The sequence below is a fragment of the Nilaparvata lugens genome, chromosome 10, assembly GCF_014356525.2.
Source record: "Nilaparvata lugens isolate BPH chromosome 10, ASM1435652v1, whole genome shotgun sequence".
Taxonomy (NCBI): domain Eukaryota; kingdom Metazoa; phylum Arthropoda; class Insecta; order Hemiptera; family Delphacidae; genus Nilaparvata; species Nilaparvata lugens.
The window spans coordinates 27,922,668-27,947,083 of NC_052513.1; the positions used below are offsets into that span (position 1 = coordinate 27,922,668).

Genomic DNA, 24,416 nt, shown 5'->3' on the forward strand with positions numbered 1-24,416 from the left:
ATGTAGTCAATCCAAAATGATGAAAATAACGATACCCTGGGGGCAGGGCAGGGCAGGAGCAGTTGTAGTGTATGTTGTCAACATGGCGGGACAGAGGCAGTAGCCTCTATACTCCATAGGATGCTGTGATGGAGTCTGAATAATAGATGTTTATTGTGCCGGTGCCGGTGCAGTGTGACCTGTTACCTGTTACTGAGCCAGGCTGCTGCTGTGCTGCTGTTACTGGATTAAAGGCCATTGAATAAGAGATCACAGGCCAGGCGGCTAATACTGATAGCATGTTCCTACCAAGATCCGAAATTTGTGATAGCTTTTGTGCAGGTATGGGCACACAATGTGATTGGATGGATTAGTTTCACAGAGTAGTATTTGTAAAAACTTTATTATAAATTAATTTTGTGACATGGATTTCATGTGGAAAGTAGGAGCTTGACTACTACTTTTCACATGGAATCCATGTCACCAGTAAGTTACAATTTGAATATTGGAAATCAATTGATATATACTATGATGGTAGATGAGAGTTACTAGTCATATAAGTTACTGGTTCAATTTAAATATTGAAAATTAATTGAGATATAGTTTAATGGTGGATGAGAGTTACTAGTCACGTAAGTTACTGGTTCAATTTTAATATTGAAAATTGATTGAGGTATAATTTGATGATACATGAGAGTTACTAATCACGTAAATTACTGGTTCAGTTTGAATATTGGAAATCAATTTAGATATAATATGATGGCAGATGAGATTTACTAGTCACGTAAGTTACTGGTTCAATTTTAATATTGAAAATTAATTGAGATATAATAATATTATATGATAATACCTGAGAGTTAGTAGTCACGTAAGTTACTGATTCAATTTGAATATTGGAAATTGATTGAGATATAATATGCTGATGGTACATGAATTATTGATGATAGTATTTCAAACAATTCTATAAATAGGAACGTCTAATTTCCCCTATAAGATATTCTAATACTGTGAACATGAAGAACGATTTCAAGGATAAAATTTTATTGTGAACTACACTTAGCCAGCTTAACATTTCCACTTTGTTAATCTGGTAAGAAAGTACAAACTACCTTCAATAATTAACTGTCATTATTTGTAATTAGGTTTAACAAAATCTTTTTTGAACCAATAATTCAATGTAATACATAGTAGTTATAAATACGGCTAGGAAGTCTATTAGTTAAACATAGTTTCATTATGTGCTAAGTTTTATAAATAATTACTATATACTATTATCGTATTTTATTATGTGAGATAAGAACATATTCTATTCTATTCTACTTGACTGCAACAAATCGTTTGAGATCATATTTAAGATGGGTCATTGGAATCCTTAAAGGAGTACTGGGATCTACATGAGACTAACTTTAAACCATCTTCATTAGTTGAATGAGAAGTGACTGGGATTACTTGAAATGAGAACTCACTTGGAACTATTAAAGACACTCAGTATCTCGTTCTACAAACTTATCCACATTTCTCCAATTCGTAGTCAATTCACTCGTCTCGCGTTTCGACAAGGTTCAAAAGTTCAGCAAGCTGAAAAAAGAGAGATAAAAAAATGAATAACTTGTATGGTTTGTGAACAGTATACATTAGAACTCTGTAAACATATATAATAACTATGATTTTTATATTTCTATTAGTGCTATTTTCATTACTTTTCTTTAGAAATTCTATTGACAAGAGAATGTCATCTTGGAAAATAAATGAATGAAGTGATCAATGAAACTTCTTTTCTTCCTAGCAACGGTGAACTCAATCCATTTTCTGCTTGATCTAACGAATGGATATACATAAGTGAACATCATTAGTTAGTTCAGTTTATTCTAAAAACATCCTCACAAACATCAAGTGAGTGCCTCTCATATGCAAATAAGTCCAAGTCGCAATATAATTCAGTTTTATTGTACCACTCAAATCCTTTTAATTATTGTGCAATATTAAAATTTATATTTTTATTTTAAATTTACTTTTATTTACTCTCATGAATATTCTATTTATAAAATTATATCATCTTATAAAATATCTTATTTTGAATTTACTATTGAACAAGGACAACAACCAAACAGAAGAAATTCTTGTTCTCTTTTCTGTGCTACAACACATCTACTATAATCTACAGGCTGTAGAGTATTGTTTCAATTAGTAGAATCTACACTAATAAACTAACATTCTTCAATTAAACTAGGAGGTGGATATTACTTTGATTTATTAGTTCAGCTCATAATAAAGATCAAGTGGTGATAATGTAGGAGAAGATTAATTCTAGTCGCGAACAAAGTAACCGGAGTTTTTCAACAATATTTCTTACAAGTACTTGCTGTTGCTCATCTTAGCACATGGCTGTGCCATAACTTGTAATAAGCTTAACTGGTAGCAGTAATTACCACAGCACCCCTCCCACTTCTCATCTACCTTACCCATCTCCCCCTCTTCCATTCAACCCCACCCCTTCCACCCCAACACTCCATTAATGCACCAGAGTCAATTTTACGAGCGTGTCTCAAGATATAACATACACTGCACTTGTTATTCCTGTGGTACGTTGCCTTGCTTCAGCTTAACTATGTCACAAACTTCATCTCTTGAAGAACACAGCAACAGCTAGGAGACACCACTCCAGCTTGTATCATAGCTTATTTTAGCTGGGAGCTAATTATAATTACTGTGAAGCAACAATTATTATCCAGCTTAGAACGTGGGAAGACAAGACTAGAGTGCATAGGTTGTAAGATACATTGAGCGGTTGCAAGTTTGTAGAAACCGTGGTTCAGGGTTCAAAAGAAATAAGATAGTTTGCACATTTAATGGATTCCGCTATTGTTTGTGTTTGTATAGTGTCACTAGTCTGTTTTATACAATATTTTATAGTTTTGTGGAAGGAAGGGCTCACTTCTGCCCTTCTCAAGTTATAAAACAACCTTAAGGTGTATTGATTGTATAGAAGAAACTGTGGACTTGTATCCGATAGAGCAATTGTGTATCTTGGATATCTCGCAATATTGTTTCAATTAGTTTCATATCCACTTAGTAAATTTCTATATGATTTTCTCCTAAATTATCTATAATATGTTAAATTTGTATTTTGAAACTATAAATTGATATTTGAGAACCAGAAACTAAATGTTATTCTTTCATGCCATTGGGTCATATGAATAAAGTTGAGCATTTGCTCATACTTCTAAAATATGGAGCATTTGCTTCATTTTCTATGAATAAACGTGAGCAAAACCTTTTGCCCATACTCATCAAAAAAATAGTTAATGAACATTTGCTCAAAAGTAAAAGCTTTTGCTCAAAATTGTATGAATAAACTAGAGCATTTGCTCAACTTTTGAAGCAAATGCTTCAAAAAAGGTGAGTCTAGACTAGAGCAGCTTATCACCTTTTGCTCATAGTAGAATGGCTCAACTAATTCGTATGAGGAAGAGGAAACTATACCAGATTAGTTCACAACCAATAGTTGAGAACTATAAAACTCTTTTTAGATTCAACTATGATATATATATCACCATTATTCCAACAAAAGAATGAATACAAAAGCTACCTGTTATAAAGATAGCCATCACAAAATAGGAAATAGGCATGAAGATGAGAGTATAGACGATTATAAGAAGGCTATTGATATTAAAAGAATATGCTGAAGATTATTATAGAGATGACATTTTTTCACGCTATTATATCAAAATTCTAAACTCAACTAACCTAAAACTCTATTCATAAATAGAAAACAAAGCAGACGACGCAAACACAATCGATGCACCCTACTTGCATATTTAGAGCTTCCGTAAGCTATAAAAACAAATTAAGGCTACAAAAGCGAATCAGCTGATGAAAAATCTTTAAAATACGTGAGCATTTGCTCCAGAGTTCAGGAGCATAAGGTAAGAGTATAAGGTAAAGCTTATTCATATAAAAATGAGCAAATGCTTTTGCTTCTACCTTTTGCTCGTGAGCAAAACCTTATGCTCCATGCTTTTGCTCATGAACATTTGCTCTGGTTTTATTCATATGGGCCAATAAGTTTTAATGCTTTTTTGATTTTGATTTAGGACGGAGAAAATGAATTTTGACTTTCTCATCTTGTTTTAATTATTGTGACACAAGTGATTGATACTCTACTACTCTTCAGACTGTGATCCTTGAGTAATACTCTTGGTACTCTAAGAAGTATCGATTAACCCATCGCGAGTATGAATCTTCCCTATATACGCTAACGATGGGATCAAGTGTCATGGAACGCGTCCGGATTCTATAAAGCATGTAAGTACTTTCATACACGTGATATTTTGTATACTCAACTTCATTGAACGAGAGATTAAGTGACGATGAAAAGTTTGAAAACAACTGTTTCTCACTCCAGACGATTCAAGGCTTATATTCTAAGAGAAAATCGAAGACTCAGTCCAATCTGTATCAAAGTCAATTCCTATTAGAAGGAACAGGAGCTTTTAAAACTAATCAATACTGAACTCAATGCCAACATACAAATAAAATTTAAAGAATGTGCACAAGATAAGAACGATGAAATTTGTAGACGGCAGCTGATAAGAGCATAAAAAAGGAATGCATCAAAAGTAATGAAACGGAGGAGGGAATGAAGCAATGAGGGAGAGAGTGGGAGAGAATTGGGGGAAGAAGAGAGTGTAAGAGAGAGGCGTATCTGAGTTATGAATCTTCCGGCAAAAGTTCTCTCGGGCTCTCTTGAACGCGGCGTAATAATAAATTAAGGGGTCATACGTGCATGAAGGGGCATGGCGAAAATGGAAGATTTACAACATAGCCTAGCGATATCAGCTGTGCTACTAACAGTGCTAGACGTGCTCAGGGTGGTGAAGGGACGGCTGGATTTTCACATCCACCAGAATCCTCATCCTGTGTTTTGTCGACTCTAGTGCACTTCTTGATGTGTTGAGTAGGTCTGCACTATAACTGTAATAGAATCTTCAAGAGTGAGTGCACTAACAGGGAAAAGTATTAAATTTAGCAGTCAACTCGGCAAAGATACATTGTGAACTTGGTGGATGAAGAATGACAATAGTGGAATGAGAAGGAGTGCAAAATAGCGCTAAGCTAATAATTGTTGTGGAGTTGAGAGTTATGGAGTAACGAATGTGAATGATACATTATGGAAACACTTTCGTCCTGGAATTGATATCAAAAGTTACTTTCAGGAGGAAAGCAGCAATGTGAACACATATACATTATTCCAATCAAACTATATCAAAACCAAAAACATAGAAATGTTTTCTTTAGAATATTGGAAATCAATCGATCCCATAATCGAACATAAGTAAACAAACAGTTGATGACGACTTTTCTATAACTAACTTGAAAACCAGAATCGAGAATATCTTCTTGAAATTAATTCTAAAAGAAGTATATTCCGATTTAAAAGATTATTTGGATGTACTACAAATACATTCACAAGAAGTCCTATAAAATTTATGTTTGATGATGTCAACTGACAGAAAATCAAACTCACTTCCAGTGAGTATCAATGTACTACCTATACGCAGAAGATGGAGCATTGGAATGCGTCCTAAACTATTATTATGTTGTAATTTCAACAAGATATAACTAACTTTTCTTCTCGATTTCCCAGGAACAAAGTGAACCCATCAGATAGCTCGTCCCCATTTATCTCTTCCAGAGCCAGTTTGCAGTTTCAAGCAGTTATTGTTTCTTGCTATCCGTATTGATTCCTAAGACCTGCTGGAATGATTTGCAATCGTACGTCAATAATAAGATTTTCAGGCAAATTCAAAATTGGCGACGTAAATTATTTTTTTGTTTATGGATAAGTTGATCTTGATATTGCTTTATTTTTTGGGAGAAAGTGATCGGAAGTCAGAAATAATAGTCGGAGTAGATTAGAAATGCAATCTACTCGTGAAATATAATAAGCAGTATCTAGTAGAAAACTGATTCTTTCAACTAAAATTCCAACATTTTCTCCATATTTCAATCCAAATATCATTGCTAATTTAGAATAAATTCCAAATTCAATAAATAATTCATGGAACTTGTAGTATGTATGAAAGTTTCAAATGGACAAATCTATTTTAAAGTCTATTCAATTAGATGGAACTTACATTTATAAAAACCTCAGGTTCATTTGATGGAGCTTAAACTGTAGTTTTCACTGACAGTGTTTATTGATCAATTTGTACTATGAGTTCGTTCAAAAATTTCATTTTATGTAATATTTTGTGGAAATCTAGAAGACATAACCTCATTTCGGACTTATTAATGTTACCTAAATTTGGGTGAGAAATAGTACAAGGTATTCTTAGTTTTTCTCACCCGATCTGTGCTTCATTGTGAAAGAGAATAAATAGATAAATGAATAAATGAATAAATATGATTAATATCTGTTGGGTATTAACCCTATATGACATTTGACGTCACAGATTAATTTTTTAGTTCAAAAAGAACAGATTAGTTAGTCACGGATTAAGTTCGTTCAAAAATTTCATTCCATGTAAAATACGATTAATAACTGTTAGGTACTAACCCTATATGACATTTGATGTCACAGATTAATGTTCCATTCACAAACATAACTTTCCAGTCAGTATTAATGGAGACTACAATCGAAATAAAGTAACCGTTTATTGATGGTGTTTGCAATGTTGTTTCTTGAAGCTATAATTTAGACGAATTCCTCCCCTAGTCTACAAGTCTATTAGATAGAAATAACATTTGTGAAAGATAATACATCTATTCAATGAATCTTACCGTAAATGAAGCATACCGTAGTTTCAGTGACAGTATTTATGCAGACAACAATCAATGGAAACGATTTGGCAATGATGTTTGCAACGTTGATTGGAATAGCAGTAATTTGATGAATTGATCCCTTGTCTACAAATAACATTCAATGGAGCACACATACATATGATTCAAAGATTCATTATAAGGCACCCACAACTGTAATTTTACAGACAGTATTCATATATTTGTATTACAAGTGTGTCCTCAAGATCCGTTTACTGAAGCTCACATTATACTGTATTTTATGAATGAAACTTACAAAATTACGATTGTGACTCCACAGACGGTATCCACGTATTTATATCACAAGTGTGTCCAGACTATCCATTCAATGGAGCTCACATTGTTTATGAATGGAACTGACAAACTTATAACTTTCCGGACAGTGTCCATGTTTGGGACAATCGATGAAAGTGACCATAAACAGTTAGGCAGCCTACACTGTTTGCAACGTTAATTCTGATAGGCTGAGTTGATGCGACCATTAACCACAAGACAAGCCGTCCGTCCAGTCAGGGGGGGGGGGATCTAGCATTTTGCACATCGCTGCGCGCTCATGTCCTAATAGCTTCTAGCATAGAGTAATGGCTGGTGCAGAACGCCTCACTACTTTGTCACACATTACATGCACCACTCAACTCACTTTCAACTGTCAGCATTTGCTGGACGGGAGGCATTCATGTTGTCAATACTCAATGCTGACTCTTCCAAGTACCGCATATCTCCTTAATAATTCGATATCACTTTCAAATGTCAGCATTAGTTGAGTGGGGAGCTTTGGTGCTATTTATAAAAAGTGCTGAAAGATGGAAGTGAAGCTACTATAAGTGGAATTCACTGTAAACTGTCAGCATGAGTGGAAGGGGAAGCATTGATGTCATTTTGTGTGGGTTGCTGACAGGTTGGAGTGAGCTGAACTGAAGTATTATATAGCAGTCACATTGCAGACCCTTGATCGGATGACAGTGAATTTCCGATGGCTGTCTCCGGACCTTGAAAGGCTCTGCTGACAGATATGCTAGAAGCCGAGAGAAGAGGCTATGAGAGTAGGACGTATTAAAAGTGAAGAGTGAGGAGTGCAGAGAGAGAAAAAGTGTGTTCGACAAAGAGAGTGTTGAAATGAGATGAGATTGTGAGAAAAGAATATAAGAGTTGGGAGTGAGGGGAAAACACACAAAGTTAGAACGAGTGAGGAAAAATAATCTGAAAACAATCTTAATAAAGTTGAGAAAGCCCACTGATAACTCACTGATTACGGTCTTCCACGTGGAACAGTCATGTCACCGCGATTATCTTCCTAATCTACATAGATGATCTTCTCAAGTTAGAATTAGAAGATGGTGTTTCAATCCCTTTTGCAGGTGACACTTCATTGTTATTCAGTGAAGCCAATTGGGAGGATACTAAAGAAGCAGCAGAATCTGGGCTTAAAATAGTAAAATCCTGGTTTGATGAGCATAACATTGAACATAAAAAAGTAATTTCATGTCTTTCTCCCCGAATTCTATAGGCCAGCCGCAAGGTTTGGATTACATCAAAATCCATAATGTAAATTGCAACGATTCTGATTGGATGAATTGTACATGCTCAAAGCTTAATAGAGAACATCATGTTAAATTATGGGTGTAATGATTGATCAACATTTGCGTTGGGTGTTCACATAAATAGTACATGTAACAAACTCAGACATTGAATAAGTAAATTTCGTAATATCAGCCACGTCAGTAACAAAAAATCTCAAGACTAATATATTTTGCCTTTTTGCAATCATTTCTGCAATTATGGAGTAACAATTTGGGGTGGAACATGCTCAAACTACTTGGAAAAACTTTTTGTAATTCAAAAACACCTTATAAACACCTTATTGGGAAAACTCAGACTCTATCAAAGTGAGTACCTGTTTAGTGAGCTAGATGTTTTAACTGTCAGGCATCTATACATAAAATATTTAATCATCTACATAAATAAACATATGAATCTTTTCAACCTGCGTGTTTCACCGTTCAGCCTCCGCCCCTCATCTATAACTTTTCATATCACAGATAATGTTTTATCAATTTGTAGAAAGCAATTTTTATATCAGGTATCAAAGCTCATCAATGTTAATCATAACCATTTTATCACTAGTAAATTTAATAGAAAACTGCTAATTGGAATTCATACATGGATAATCTCGAACAATGTAGTTTTGGCAATGTAATTTCCTCATAGCTTAGTATAAAGAATTCTCATGATTTTTATGTAATTTTCAACAACTATTCTCTACTTTCCCGTACGCCTTCACTCTGCTCTTTTTCTTCCCTTCCTCACTCACTTTTTCTCTTCCCTATTTCTCAATAATATCCCATTATCATTTTCTTGTACTGTTGAGCATTGAACACTCAGCCTCTGCGCTCAGGTTCCTCGAACCTCGCAAGGACTTCCCGTTTTTAATATAGTTATGTATAATCCCATTTAATGGTATTTTTATTTTTTCATTTTATATTGTATTTTACTTTTTTAATAACCATTTTTGTCATTGTAATTATGTTTTTTGGGAAAAATAAAGATTTGATTTTGTAAGCAGTAAGAAAAGGAATAGACTGTAGGGAGATGAGAAGGAAAGTGAGGGAAGAGAGGTGAGAAGGAAAAGGAACTTAAAGAATGAAAAGAGAAAAGTCTAGAGATAGAAAATGTCAAAATAAAATCAATGATGGAACTATTAGAGAGAAAGAGGCTGTAAGCTAGTTTGGATTCTAGTTCAGGATCATCGTGAATTAGAAATATTAGAGAATTCCTCAAAATCTATCTCTTTTATTCTATATCTTCTTCAAATTTCTCATCAATTTCCATCCTCCACGAATTTATTGTCTTCAACTTTTATGTTTTATCAATACTTTTATCGATACTGTTTTTGTTTTCCCAACCATCCTCTTTATTATTTTCCTACATTCTTCACAGACTATTCTTCCTTGATCCTTGTGCACAACACTGCGAATCGTAAGGGTATGATCACAATGGATTCGTGTATTCGTAAGTGCACGTCAGATCATGCATGAGCCGAGAAACAAAATCTGCAAAGTCATTTAGCACGTTGTAACTTGTCTGTAGCTGCTCCAACCAGAAAATACACACGTTCATCGTGAGTGTTCCTATCGCTCTTTCCAAATTTTGTTTCTCATCTGAGTGCTCGGTCATGCATGACCACGCGTGCACTTGCACATATCAATCCAAAACGTAATAATAAGTAACTAAATGAGAACGATAAAACCATATACGCACCCAATATTATCATACCCTAAGGTGGGCCGTCCACTAGAACCGTTTTCGTCCGAAAACTACCGAACGATCCCCCAACAAAGAAAGGAATATAATATGCTCGTCCATTGCAACAGGTTCATACGGCCGTGCACGGCCGTCTCCGGCCGATCAATTTTCCGATCCGAATTGAATGGGATTTTCCGGCTCTATCCGGCCGAACTAACCAGTCGAGCTGGTTAGGTAGGAACACAACAAAGTGTTCCTAACCTGAAACTGTTTCACAGTCTTGTTTGTTTTTGTTTTTTTGAAGTTGTCCTGTTTTATAAAGTTGTAACTATGAACAATGAGTTGATAAGTTTGGTTCAAGAGTATGTTCCATTGTGAGATATGCGAGACAAAAGATATCATCGTCGTGATGTTCAAAGGAATCTGTGGACAAAGATTGCTGAACAATAGGATCGGAAGGTAAGATTATTGTAATGAATAACTAATTTAGTGGATATTTGTTCCTTAAATTTTCAAAATCTCAATATAATCAATGTTTATAAAAAATGTTGGTGGCTATGATAATAGTTACTTCAATATTCAATAGTTCAGCCAACTACTGAACTAGACTGACGTAAACGGTTCCAATGGACGGCCATATATTCGGCCAAATTAACGGCCGGCAGATTCGTATGATCCTACGGCCGAACGGATCGGTTGAATATGGTTCCAGTGGACGATTACCCTAAAACGGCAATGGCTTAGCCGACAATTTCAACCATTAATTTATTGATCATTTGATTGATTGATTTACTTGACCACGGCTTGAAATTGAGAACTACATTCTCCCGCTCCCATTGTCAACATGCGATTGGAAGTGATGTGCACAAGACTTTTTACGAGTCACATCAGACATATGATGATTGTAATTCCTTTAAATGGACAAATACTCTCCACTTTTCCTGCTTCTTTCCATTCGACCACCTCCTTTAGTTGATCCTGCTACTCCTCCATCATTCCCAGTCACTTTCATCATCCAGCACCGGTGTAATGTATCCATCCCAATCAGGTTAAACCAAGGAGGATAGAGTATATGGGTTAAACCGAGGCCGCACTATACACTACCACCTGATCTAGTCTAGTGTAGCACGGCCTCAGTTGTGCATTGATCCCCCTACAGACTGCTCTGTGGTCTTCTCCAACTTACATGGATTCGATACATGTATACTATAGTCACATTCATTTCAACTGTCAGTATTGTTGAAATTAGAAGCATTCATGCTATTCATTAGGAATGCTGACAATTCCCAAGTAAATCACACTATAGAAGAGTTATTTCCAACTGTCATCATTCCTCATGAATAACACTAATGCTACCCATATTTGGCCAATGATGACAGTTTGAAGTGAATGTCACTACAGAGGAATTCGGCTACAAAGCTTTAAAAGGTCGCAGCATGCAAATCTCTCCAGCCAGCTGAGCACTCTAAATTCTACTTCTCTGAAATGAAATGGCGGGTGTGTGATGTAGAGGGTCCACACGTCATCTGTCAACATTCTCACAGCAATGATCTTCTTACTTGTACAGGTTTAGCCAACCTTTTTGGGGCCACTCTGTGTCTATTGTCTACATGGCCCACTGTATTTTTCCCTCGACTTGTACTTTCATTTCTCTGTCTCATTGTCCATCTAAAAACATATAGTCTACTCTGTATACTACCATCTAAAAACATATAGTCTACTCTGTATACTATTCTAACGTATTATATTCGTCTAGAACCTCAAAGGACACTCTGTTTATTAGATTGTATAATTAAGGTAAAGTGTATATATTGTATATGATATATACAATACTAATATACAAGTCTCTTTTCTGTTTAGGGCTACTTGCAATATAAATAGAAATAAAAATCTCAGTATCCTTTTTTGAATTATTATATAAATTATTTTGTATGTTATAATATACAAGCTTTGCATGACTATTGAGCACTACAGTATTCTAACTTCAGATTTTTGCCCAGAAGTTATAGGATCATGTCCAGATATTATTGAAGAATGTCAAGGAGTTGCATGTTGTAAGAGTTGGAATGCATGATAAGGAGTTATAGAAGCTTGTTCAGGAGTTACGTTTTAAACACTCAGTGCTAATGAATTACATTTTTCTCATCACTTGTATTCTTATTTCGCTGCCTGCTTTCTATCTGACAGCCATTCAACCAGTATAATTATTTATATAATTATAAATAGAAAGAAAAATAAAAATCTTAGTACTCTTTTTGAAATATTTAATCACAACATGTTTCGGACATTGATGCCATTTTCAATTGATATGAATTGAATAAATAAATTCTGATAGAAGATTCTTATTTTGATCATATGTTAGTGTATTCATATGATTTTATGAACTAAAACTATAAATATTGTGGACTAGCCGTCAGGCTCGCTTCGCTTGCCATATCCGTCTAGCCAGGGGGCTCCGCCCCCTGGACCCCCGACTGAATCGTCCAAGAATGAGATCAGCAGGCTCGCTTCGCTCGCCTGCATTTTTATCATATGTTAGGACAATCCAGTCGGGGGTCCAGACTAAACGGCTGGCTAAACGGATATGGCGAGCGAAGCGAGCCTGACTGCTAGTAATATAATATTCCCAGGATTGAAGTAGCAGTGCCCAATCAATTTTTCCGCGATAAATGCATTTGAATCTTCAACTTGGTGCCAATCTAACAAAGTCAACTCAACTTAATGCCAACCTGACAAAATTATTAATTTAGTTGCCAGTTTACAACTGTTTCGAAGAGGTACTCTATCTAGATTATAGTTCTATAGTAACATATGATATGGAAATTTCAATTATAATTAAGAGATTGGGAGAAGAAGAATATACATGCTAAAAGACGAACTTTAGACCCTTAAAAACAACCCTCAGAGTTAAAATATTGCCAAAAGATTTCTTAGTGCGCCTCTAAAGGGCCAACTAAACATACCTACCAAATTTGAACGTTTTTGGTCCAGTAGATTTTTAGTTATGCGAGTGAGTGAGTGAGTGAGTCAGTCAGTCAATCAGTGAGTGAGTGCCATTTCGCTTTTATATATATATATAGATTTAAATTCGCATGATTCTATCAATTTTTTTTTTTTTTTTTTTTTTTTTTAGATTACGTCCTAAAGACTCCAGTCATGGAGTATAAGACAAGTCATGTTATTACATAATAATTCTAACACTAAGTAGTTCAACCTAGTTTAGGTTTGAAAGGAATTCTTGTACACTATAAAAAGCTTTATCAACTAAATATTTTTTCATTTGTTTTTTGAAAATCTTCAAATCATCATTACTTTTCAAGATTTGAGGTAGCTTGTTATAAAATTTCCTACCAATATAATCTGGTTTTTGTTCAAATAACCTACTATTGTGACCCATTATATGATAATCTGCTCTGTTTCGCGTATTATACTCATGAACATCTGAATTCTGGATCACACCACTCTTTTTCACATGCATTACAACTTCATATACATACAAAGATGGCACAGTTAATAGACCAAGCTTTTTAAATAAAGGCCTACAAGAGTCTAACCTATTCACTTTCTCTATACATCTGAGTGCCTTCTTTTGAATCTTAAACACTCTGTCCATATTTTGTTGAGATGAATTACCCCATACTAAAATAGCATACCTAATATGAGATAGTATAAGTCCATGGTAAGCAGTTAACAGTAGTTTTTTATCATTCAGCCTAGCAAGCTGCCGCAGGACAAATACCCCAGATGATATCTTATTACATATCCTCTCAATGTAAGGATGCCATGTTAATTTCCTGTCCAATAAAATTCCCAAGAATGCTACTTTCTCTTCTTGGTCTAATTCATTTTCCTCTACAAACACATTTATTTCTCTATCCTCTACTGAATTATATTTACTTTTGAATTGTAGGAATTGACATTTCTTACTATTTATTGTTAATTGCCTTTGCTTCAAGAATTGGACAATTGACTGTACTCCAGTAAAAGCATTTATTTCTAGACTATCTAATAAATAATTGTTAAAGATAAGCGATGTGTCATCAGCAAACAACAGAGCTCTGTGATCTTTTAACTCTTTTGGTAATTGGTTCACATACAACAGAAACAGTAAGGGACCCAGAATTGAGCCTTGAGGTACTCCAGCCTGGACCTCCAGTTTTTGAGATTTAATTTTTACTATTTCATTCCCATCCACCTTGGTAAGCTCAACACACTGGTTTCTACCTATGAGATATGATTCAAACCATTTTAGTTCTATACCATTCACACCTACAGTTTTTAGTATTTCCAATAATATTCTATGGTTCACACAATCAAAAGCTTTGGATAAATCAAGAAATATTGCGGCTGCCTTCTCACCTGAATCTATTATATCTATTAGTCTTTCAACAAGGGATACTATTGCAGTCTTAGTAGATTTCCCTTTCTGGAACCCATGCTGTTCATCACATATGAAATTAATTTCTTCCAGGTGCATCAATAACCTATTTAAAACTACTCTTTCAAAAATTTTACTTATTACATTTAGAATACTAATGGGTCTATAATTTTCAACTCTTTCAGAATCACCGCTCTTGAAAATTGGCAAAATTTTTCCTTGTTTCAGATCATCAGGGAAAATACCCTGCTCTAGTGAAGTATTAAGGAGATGCAATAAAGGGTCCATTAATTCATTTTCACATTCTTTTAAAATTTTGCTTGAGACCCCATCCAATCCTACTGTTTTTTTGTTATTCAAATTTTTTATTATTCTTGACAACTCATCTCTTGATAATGGATGAAATTTAAATACCTTTTCAATTGGCTCAGCATTTAATGTAGTTGTATTATAAGTATTAGTGTTCGGTGACTTTTGGAGATTATATGCAACCTGTTGATAATATTTATTGAAAAAGTTACAAATGTCTATACTATCATCCATATAATTTCCATGTTCATCGATTATCCTAGGGACATTAGTAACTGTATCCTTTTGAGCTGCTCTCCTATTTCTATTAATTACCTCCCAAACAGCAGAGTTAAAATTGGTACTAGTTGTTAATATTTCAGCTGTTTTCTTACACTTAGCTTTCCTCACTTCTTTTGCATAGTTTTTCTTTAGACATTTGTATTTGACCTCACTCGGAACATCCCTCACTAATTTAAATTCCTCATAAGCTTCCCTAACAATATTTCTTTGAGTAAGGATATCTTCAGTTATCCATTCATCTACTTTGTTTAATTTACTTTTTACTTTGACTTTTTTTATCGGACAGCATACACTAATGTGAAATCTTAGAGTATCAATGAATTGCTTATATTTGTAATTTAGGTTACAACTGTTATAAACACTACTCCAATTTTCTTGAAGCAGTTCCTGCTTCAAACAATTTATATTTCCTAGCTCATATTGCTGAATTTCTTTCACAAAAGTTTTTTTTCTGCTTGGATTCTGGCCCTGCAACTTAACATCTAAAATTTGATAGTTATGATCTGATAGATCTGAGCTACCTAACCTGACATTACAACCTTCTATATTTGTGAGGATATTATCAATAATTGTCTGTGAAGTTCGAGTTACTCTTGTATATTCGTGGACCTTAATTTCTAAATTATTCATATTAATAATATCTCTAATATCCTCTGTCATTTTATCGTGCCTGGCAAAATCGGTATTGAAATCTCCTACTACTATAACATTTGTGAAACGAGCGGTTGTAATTTCCAAAAGTGTATGGAGCAGCTCACAAAATTTTTGCCAGTCTCCATTTGGTGACCTATAGATACCTAACACTACTACCTCAAATCGATCATCAATTTTTAACCTTAGTCCCGTCACCTCTAAATCCATCTCAACAGAAAATCTCTTAACAAAATCCAGTTCATAAGTTTGGGTATGTTTAGCATTGCTAGTGAATATACATACACCACCACTTCTATGAGCTATTCTACAAAATTCTGATCTCAGTGAATAGCCTGGAATCCTAACTTGATTTATTTCCTTTATTTTAAGCCATGCTCTGTGAAAATAACAATGTCAGGATCCTCCTGTTTAAGAAATACTTCTAATCTGTCAATTTTGTTGCGAAGATACTGAATATTTTGATGATAAATACTAAAAACCTTACCATCTTGTGCTACTCTATCTCTAGCATTTGTAGCTATTTCCCTTTCCCTGTTTTGAGCCAATTTACTAAAAAATCGTTATTTGTTTTTTTGACTGTTTTTAAACCAGAGGATTGCAAACGGCTTTCAATCAGCTCTGCCAATCTATTACAAAAGATTACTTTGCCAGATCGATTTAGATGCAACCCATGATTAGTGAAGTTATGTCTTTTCAGCCTTTCATTTAGAAAACAAATCCCCAGTTGTTTAGAATTCTTATTTTTCAGGCTGTTGATTGTATTATGGATTGATTTGTTTGTCGAATTGATTGCTTCATTTAATTCTGGCCTATCAAAGCTATTAGGAATAGTACTTATTATTAAGTTTGTTTTTTTGCTGAGTGGCACAATTTCCTTGATTTTTTCTGTTACTTGAGGAAGATGATTCAAGTTAGGTTCATTTATATTATTTGAGCCACCCAGTACAATTAGATAGTCATTTTCATCAAAGTCTTTAGTTTGTTCCCTAGCTGACTCTACAACTGCATTAATTGATGCACTTGGCTTGAAAAAACATTGGACATCAAATTTATTTTTTAATCTTTTATCAAGGAGATCACTGCAATCACGTCCATGACTGGATGTCAGTAGCAGAACTCTCCCTTTCCTATCTTTATTTCCCTCAGCTATATTTTTGGTTGCTGTCTTCAAAACCTCACTGTACGTTTTATTTCGACCATTTTCAGAGCATTTCCCATCATTTAGGTTAGATTCTATTTTTTTGCATTTGGACGGAGGTTCTATCATACATTTAGTATTATCAAATTTAGATTTTAGTTTCTTTATTTCCTCCGACATTAGACTACATTGATTTTTTAGATTTAGTATTTCTTTTTTATGGTCTTCATCTTGTAATTTTATAATCAGTTCCAAAGATTTAATTTCTTCTACCATCCCTAACCTTTCTTCCTCAGACGTTTTTAAGTTACTTCTAATTGGTTTTTTAAATTAGTGTGGCTACTTTGTAGTTGAGCAACTTTTTCGGCTAAAGTAGTTTGAAGAACTGGGGTTTTTGGTTTTGGCGTTTTTGAATTTTGGTTTTGGGAACGCGTAAGTACTCTCGCTATGTTTACATTTCTATTATTAACCTTCGGTGTTTTACTTGAGCTCATCTTCCTATCTAAGAAATTATATTACTTGCAATAATAATAATTGATTTATAAATGATAGGATTTTAATTTGGTTATAATTTTAGTCAAGTAAACTATCTATGTTTATTTTTAAATCTCAAAAACCTAACCTCAAACTAACCTCTAAACGGTGTTTGGCTTTTTAAAATAGAATTAAGAATTAAAATCTAAAACAAAATGATAAAACGTGATCAAGAAACAATTAATAATGAAATAAACACAAAATTTGTACTTATCTGTGACTATTTATAACACAAAATCTTCCAAAACCCAGGAGCGAAATTATGTAGTACTTTCATTCACAACCTCTCAAGGTCAATCTTAGTAAAATGGCTCTTAGTAAAATGGGGTTATTGGTGTCTAATTGGATTAAGTTTATTATTTTATCTCTGTTTAATTTTGCCGCTTTATAAATATGAAATTCTTCTTTAACATTCAGTTTACCACTCTTATTACCATAATTTAGTATGTTCATATTGGAATTTATATCTGTAAAATTATGGCCTGAATCTATCAAAGAGATTGAAAAAAAATATTTATATATCATTACACTGCATGTTTTTTCGTCTTTCGTCTTTTTCTTGAATCATGTTGTTATCTATTCCTATAAGATATTTTATAGACATTAATTATCTATAAACTTATATTCATCATCACATCAATTTATTGATCCCAATTGAAGAAGCTGGACTTTAATAGGAGTGTTTCTTGAATGGTCTGTATCTTCACCCAAACTTGAGAATGATATAGGAATTTAAGTAGCCCACCCACATTTGTGTAAGTAAATAATTCAACCACTCCCAATAATATTCATGTTTCAAATGTCTACAATTCAATAATCGAAATTGGATGAATAACGGATCGTTTTTAGAGGTGCTATTAAACTGCTCAAATATTGAGAAAATAACAAAATTAGGACGGGAAAACGTCATTATTCTATTACTATTTATTCCGCTGCATAGTCTATTGTAATGGAATCAGTTGAGTATTCTTAGACCTATTGTACGATTTAATGTACAATGGATGCTAGGCCTATACAAGGACAAAGAACTGAATTTCTTACTCTTTGACCTAATTTGAAAATATTTGTTATATTCTATTGAATTTCACACTAGTCTTCTTTGACCTGTTATCTTGAGTACGCATGAGAAATATTTGTATAATACAGCCATGTTTTTGAATTAATGTCATCTGAAATAGCTTAATATGTGATGGAAAATATCTGACGAAGTCAATCAATGAAAAGTTTCTACCACTCCCAACTTATAAATTGTAATTTATTTATGATTCTCTCTTTCGACCATCCACCCTTTAACCTCTTGCACTTTTCCATATGAATGGCATTCATTATTTAAGAGATGGTGGAAGAATCTTGAAATGACAGTGTCGCTTTTGGCATGATTTCGCCCTTTCCGATTTCCAACCAAACCCTATGAAATGAGTACGAAAATCTTGAATGACGTGTGAAATTCCTCTCTGACATTACTTTGCCACAATCTCTCAGTGAAGCACCAACCTGCTGTTCATTAAGTGCTTTGTCTTGTATCCAAATTCATGGCCCACTCTGAATTCTTGGAATTTGCGTTTACTCAGTAAATGAATATATTTTGGCCAAAAGCGACACTGTCATTCCAAGATTCTCCCACCATCTCTTAAATAATGAATGCCTTTCATACGGAAAATCATTACAAGTAACTGGTAAGCCCACGTTTCAAATGGAATTTATTATTCTCTTACCATTATTTTATATTTCTCTATATTTTAGGAAAAAATACCCACAGACATATTATAACAATAAATACGTGTCCGCAAAAAATATGAGAGTGCCTACCATTAGAGCTTAAGAAAAATAAATTGTTTCCTCTTCATTTTGAAAATGAGATATTCATAGAATCTAAATTGTAAAAGATTAAATATGAAATTCAAACTTATGTTTGTTTTCAAATCTTTTCAAACATGATGAAGTATATATGTCTTCAGCATAGATTTATGTTGAATCTGGTACATAAATGCTCAAGATCTATTATAAATAGATTGAAATATGAACCTCAGACATCAGATATAGCCCTAGGTCCATTTTTTCTATATTTCTAAAAACTCTATATTTTTCTAAATCCTAAGTAGATGCCTTTTAGGAAAATATAAATGATAATATGAATGTAAAACCTCTTACCTCAAGTTACAGATGAAAAAATCACCAGACTGATGAACCAACCTTGAAGAGAGCCGATCGCATAACGCCATACAGATCTGATGATTCACATTGAATTCGGAGGCGAGGAATATTGTCAGCGACTGGAACACCGAGCGCTGAGTAATCCGAGTTCATTGGATAAATCTTTTCACCAGCGCTAGTCAAGCGTCAATTCGGAACGAGCTCGAATATTATCTCTGAAAAAAAGAAAATTGATCACTTCAAAAATCGTTCAGCCAGTCCGAGTCGATCTAAGATAGGGAAGGAAACCTGTCTGCCTTTCGACTATATATTATTTTTTCACTGCCCAAAAATCATCTTCTCACTCTAGACCACCCTCAATCTTCCCTCCCCTATTTCCACTCATCTAAGTGAAAGAAATTTCTGCGATTATATCGAGCCAATCCCCTCTTCCTCTCACTTTACATTCACTTCCTCTTCATCAATTTCCCTTATTCCAGTCATCAACCCTTTTCCAGCCCTTCCGATCATTTTATACTTTCCCTATGGTCGTCGTAACTGCTTTTATTTCATAAGTACCTATTTCCGTCATCCCTTTTAGTTTCTTTCTTAAGATCTCAATTCAACCACTTAATAGTGGTTGCGAATTCTCAAGGACTCTTTCTTCTACAGAATGGTTCGACATTTTTTTCTGCTAGAAGATTTGAGTGCTAACTCACTGATTTACGTCAATAGACCTACAAATTATAGGAAAAGAGAGAAAGATTCAGAATTGAAAAATAAATGAACTGAATGATAATGTGCATGAAATAGCATTGAAAACTATAAACTATGAGAAGCCCAAAAGAAGTTTGAAGTCCTACTGAAGCCATGTCTCCAGGGTGGCCATGAAACACCCTGAAGATTTGTGCGATTGCAAATATTGACAACAGAGAGAATTGTGATAAAATAGTAATTCTATAGAATAATGAAGAACAATATTTGTTAATATTTACAGTCATAAGTTTGCAGGCCAGTTAATATACGTCGATAAGGGAAGTGCATTTAGATGAGATTATTAAAAGTATTGTAAGAGGCCCTTCACTTTTCTCCTGAAGTGAGATATTAAAGTGGCAGAAGTCACAAATTACAACATTCATAGACTGGACGAAATCAAGACGTATTTTAAATTTTGGAGCTAATAATTTTAAAGAATAGCTCACCTTACAAATCAACATTCTAACATGGAAAAACACATATTACAGCGAATAATTCAAATTCATAATATTTATTCCATTAACAATCACAATTACAATATAATATGATTTGGAGATGTAAATTATTATGACATAACACATTAAGACAGCAAGCATCTAGCCTGTACTATATAAAATTGGGAACAAAGATGGAAGGAATAATATGACTTAGTAATTATCATATCACTATTATAGTTTAATAATAATTATGAATGTTGAAACACGTGAAAGCTACAGCTTATCTGTTTTAAATAGTCAGGAAGCAAAAATACGACATTTACTCTACATTTTCACTCTAAGTGGAAAGTTTATAGCTGGATTCCAAAAATGTGAAAACTGTAGCTTCTGTGTCTCAACTAGTCAAGATACAGAAATATATAATTTTCATAACATTTAGACCTATCAAGCGAAAAATTCTTATTCAATTGAATCAGAAATCAGATAACAACTGAGAACCAATAGAAAGTGTAAATGCTTACTACAAGTTCGTGTTGAGTGAGAAGTAGATGATTTCCAATTTATTGAAACAAAAGACAGAGAAGAACTCAATTTGAGCTGAATTGGAGATATTCGCTTGTGCGAGTGGGAGAGAGCACTCCAACAGAATCCGCCAACACATGAGTCCGATCCTGGATTAGAGTCATTCAGCCTTATCAAATGGGTCTACTGCTTCCCTTACTACTGTTTCCTCATCCCTGCAAAGATACCCTTTTACAGAAATTACCTTTCTTTTTCCGCTAACGTTCGTTCCCCCACCGTGCTCTTTGATCTCGTACGCTTCTCTTCTTTGCGTTGCCAATTTATGATCGATTCTTTTTGTCAGCGCTAAAAAAGCATTGTGCTATTCCAGACGTGGCTTGCGGTTTTCGAGATGAGACCCAAGAAAGAACTGGGCAGCTAAGGGAATCGATATAAATGAATAGAAAGGCAACCGCGGCTAATGAATACGCTACTAGCCTACATTACATGTCATGTAAATTCACAATGTCTGCTTCAGAAATTAGAGAGACTATCAAATCAAAGTATAGAATCCTATTAAGTACCAAGTAATAAGCATTATTTTGATAGCTATCAATAACATTGTCCTAAATTAGTCCAATAATGAGGTTCACGTTATAATGGTAAAGTACTAGTAGTATTTAAGAATAGCATTATTTGGGAATAGTATTTAGTACTTGTAGTAGTGTGAATACTAGTAGTATTTGATTAGCATTGCAGATAGTGCTACCTTTTTCTAGCTTTGCACCGTCGCCAGACCGTTTTTCAACAATGTAGAAATATAATTAGTCAAGGAAATATTTAATCTCAATTATGAAAACTATTATGCAGCCTATATTTTAATCATTGAAAAATGCATTTTCTTGACGCGAATTAAATATGATTGATTATTTTAATATAGAATTAAAAATCAATATTGGAGAGCGATTTTACTCGCTGATAAGCTATCGCTTAGATAAGTTAAGAATCATTCGCCTGCTACTTCCTTTGGAAGGGTGACCTCTTCAGCCAACTCCTCCGAATATGGTAGGTTACATGACTTGTAGAATTGCTTATCGGTGTTCGGAACACACTCGAAACTTTAGGTCCTTTCATCACTTATTATCATACGCATCATTACCCACGCACAAGCCTGGAGTTCATGTGGGCTTCACTCTCAGTAAACAAAAAAATACCGGTATTAACTATACTCTATAGTCTCTCTAAAAGGAAGTGGCAAGGCAGAAAATTGACAACACTGTTCCTCTATCTTTTTTCACTGCTATTATAACGTAAACCTCACTATAGCTGATAAACAAATCATCCGATTTAACAGCTTACAGACACTAAGCACACGTTAAGCATACGTACAGCTTTCAACAATTTTTATGATTGCAAAAAAAAAGTTATGGAAAAATAAAATTGTTCATAGCCTACAAATATATTTTATGCTAATCAGGTCTCTCAGTGACAATAAATCTATCTAACATATTTTATCTGAAAATAGCGAATTACTTTCAAACTTTATGAGGATTAAACAAAGCAGCTGAATGTGACGTCGGGAGCAACGACAAATAAGATTTTAGTTAACTTACCGGAGTTATTTATAATTGCAAGTGTTAAAAATAGCATAATAACACTTATAGATCACTTAATCAACTATCAACCACATTTTCAAGTAATAAGAGGAAGTTCGATTTGCTATGTTCTTGTTTTTGCAGTTTTGACAACTCCATCTTCCTTCCATGTGTGAAGAAGCAAGTGAAAAGATAACCTCACTTTTTCAAAGAAGAACGCGGCTGACTTGATTTCGTGACTTTGAAATGCTTGCAGTGAGATCGGGGTGGCTCGATTTTTAAATGTACGGGTATTTATTTTTAGCAAGAACATGAGGAAAATAAAAATAATTATTACTATTAACTAGTAGTTCTGCGAATAGTAGACCTCGCTCATGAATACAACTCTCAATCTAATGAGTATGGCCAGTAAGTACAGTATATTATTGTGAAGATTTAGCCATGTCATCTATTATTTTCTCCATTGAAAGTGCTATAGTGAGATCCACGTTATAATGGCAGTAGATTGCCGTTTGTCTGCCTTGATTAATTATATTCCTTCATCGTTAAAAATGGATTTGGCAACGTTGTGGAGCTAGAAAACGATAGTGGTATGTGTTTTGTCAAATGATAGACAAGGATAGCAACACAAAAGTTAATAAAATACTGCCGTTATAACGTGGACCGCACTATAGAGACACTGTTTGCAGGGACACCGGACTTATCAAGGAGGTACCTTTATATCATCTCCATATTCACAATATAAACATATATTACAACTTTTCTAATAATTAATCATAAGAAATCGGTCAACAGACGGAAAAATTGAATATGCAGTAGGCAATTATTTAGATGATGAATCGTCTCGCAGACGATGGTGAGATGGAAAATTATTCTAAATAAGATGGGTTTGTTGGTGACAATGACAGGAGGTTGCTAATGATGTTTTTCATGAAAAGTGGATTCAATGGCTCACAAATCGGTTTCCGATCTCATATCAAAAGGAAAACAAAAGACTTGACACTGTAGAGCGACACAAAAATGCACAAAAAATGCATACAATACAATGATTATTGTACCTGATAAACTGAAAATTCAGTTGAAAAAAACTTGAATAATATTTGATAGTTATGAATAAAAGAAGTTGGAGATTAAATGAATGTTAAATATTGTCTACAACTAAAATAGTTGCTGATTTATTAGTTGATTCATTTTTATGATTATAAAAATTGTCCACAACTAAAATAGTTCAGTTATCTGTAACATAGATAGTAATAGTTATTTATGTATTGATATTAAAGATTTTTCAAAAATAATTTACCCGATTAATTTGACAATTCAATTCAATAATAATAAGGTGATTTAATATTATTATTCTATATAGTCATAATGATAATTTTATAATGATATAGACTATCTATATAAGAGAGAGTAGGGTTGTGTGTGTTCGTTTGTTCGCATCAAAACATGTCAACTTGTGGATTGCATACCGGAAAAACGGAAATGATTTAGTTCTCCAAATTTTGCACATAGATTCTAAAAATATCAATCTCGTGCACCTGGAAGCCCAAATTTCAATTTTCCTTCTAGATTTTTCAGAATTAATGTTCAAATCTATGCTACCGTTCATGAAGCTCCATAGGCTACATTGTTGCAGCTCAGAAGTGTGTGATTTT

General features: G+C 33.9%; 1 protein-coding gene across 2 annotated transcripts in view; it reads right to left on the reverse strand.

Annotated features, from left to right (window-relative positions):
* LOC111044651 (odorant receptor 10a) overlaps window positions 1–22,950 on the reverse strand; it is an 83,234-nt gene extending 60,284 nt beyond the window's left edge. For both annotated transcript variants that reach the window (XM_039437106.1, XM_039437105.1), the window contains exons 1-2: window positions 22,780–22,950; window positions 19,491–19,708 (exon numbers count right to left, since the gene is read on the reverse strand). The gene's annotated coding sequence lies outside the window, so the exon portion shown is untranslated. The remainder of the gene's footprint in view (window positions 1–19,490; window positions 19,709–22,779) is intronic.
* Window positions 22,951–24,416: the final 1,466 nt, after the last annotated feature.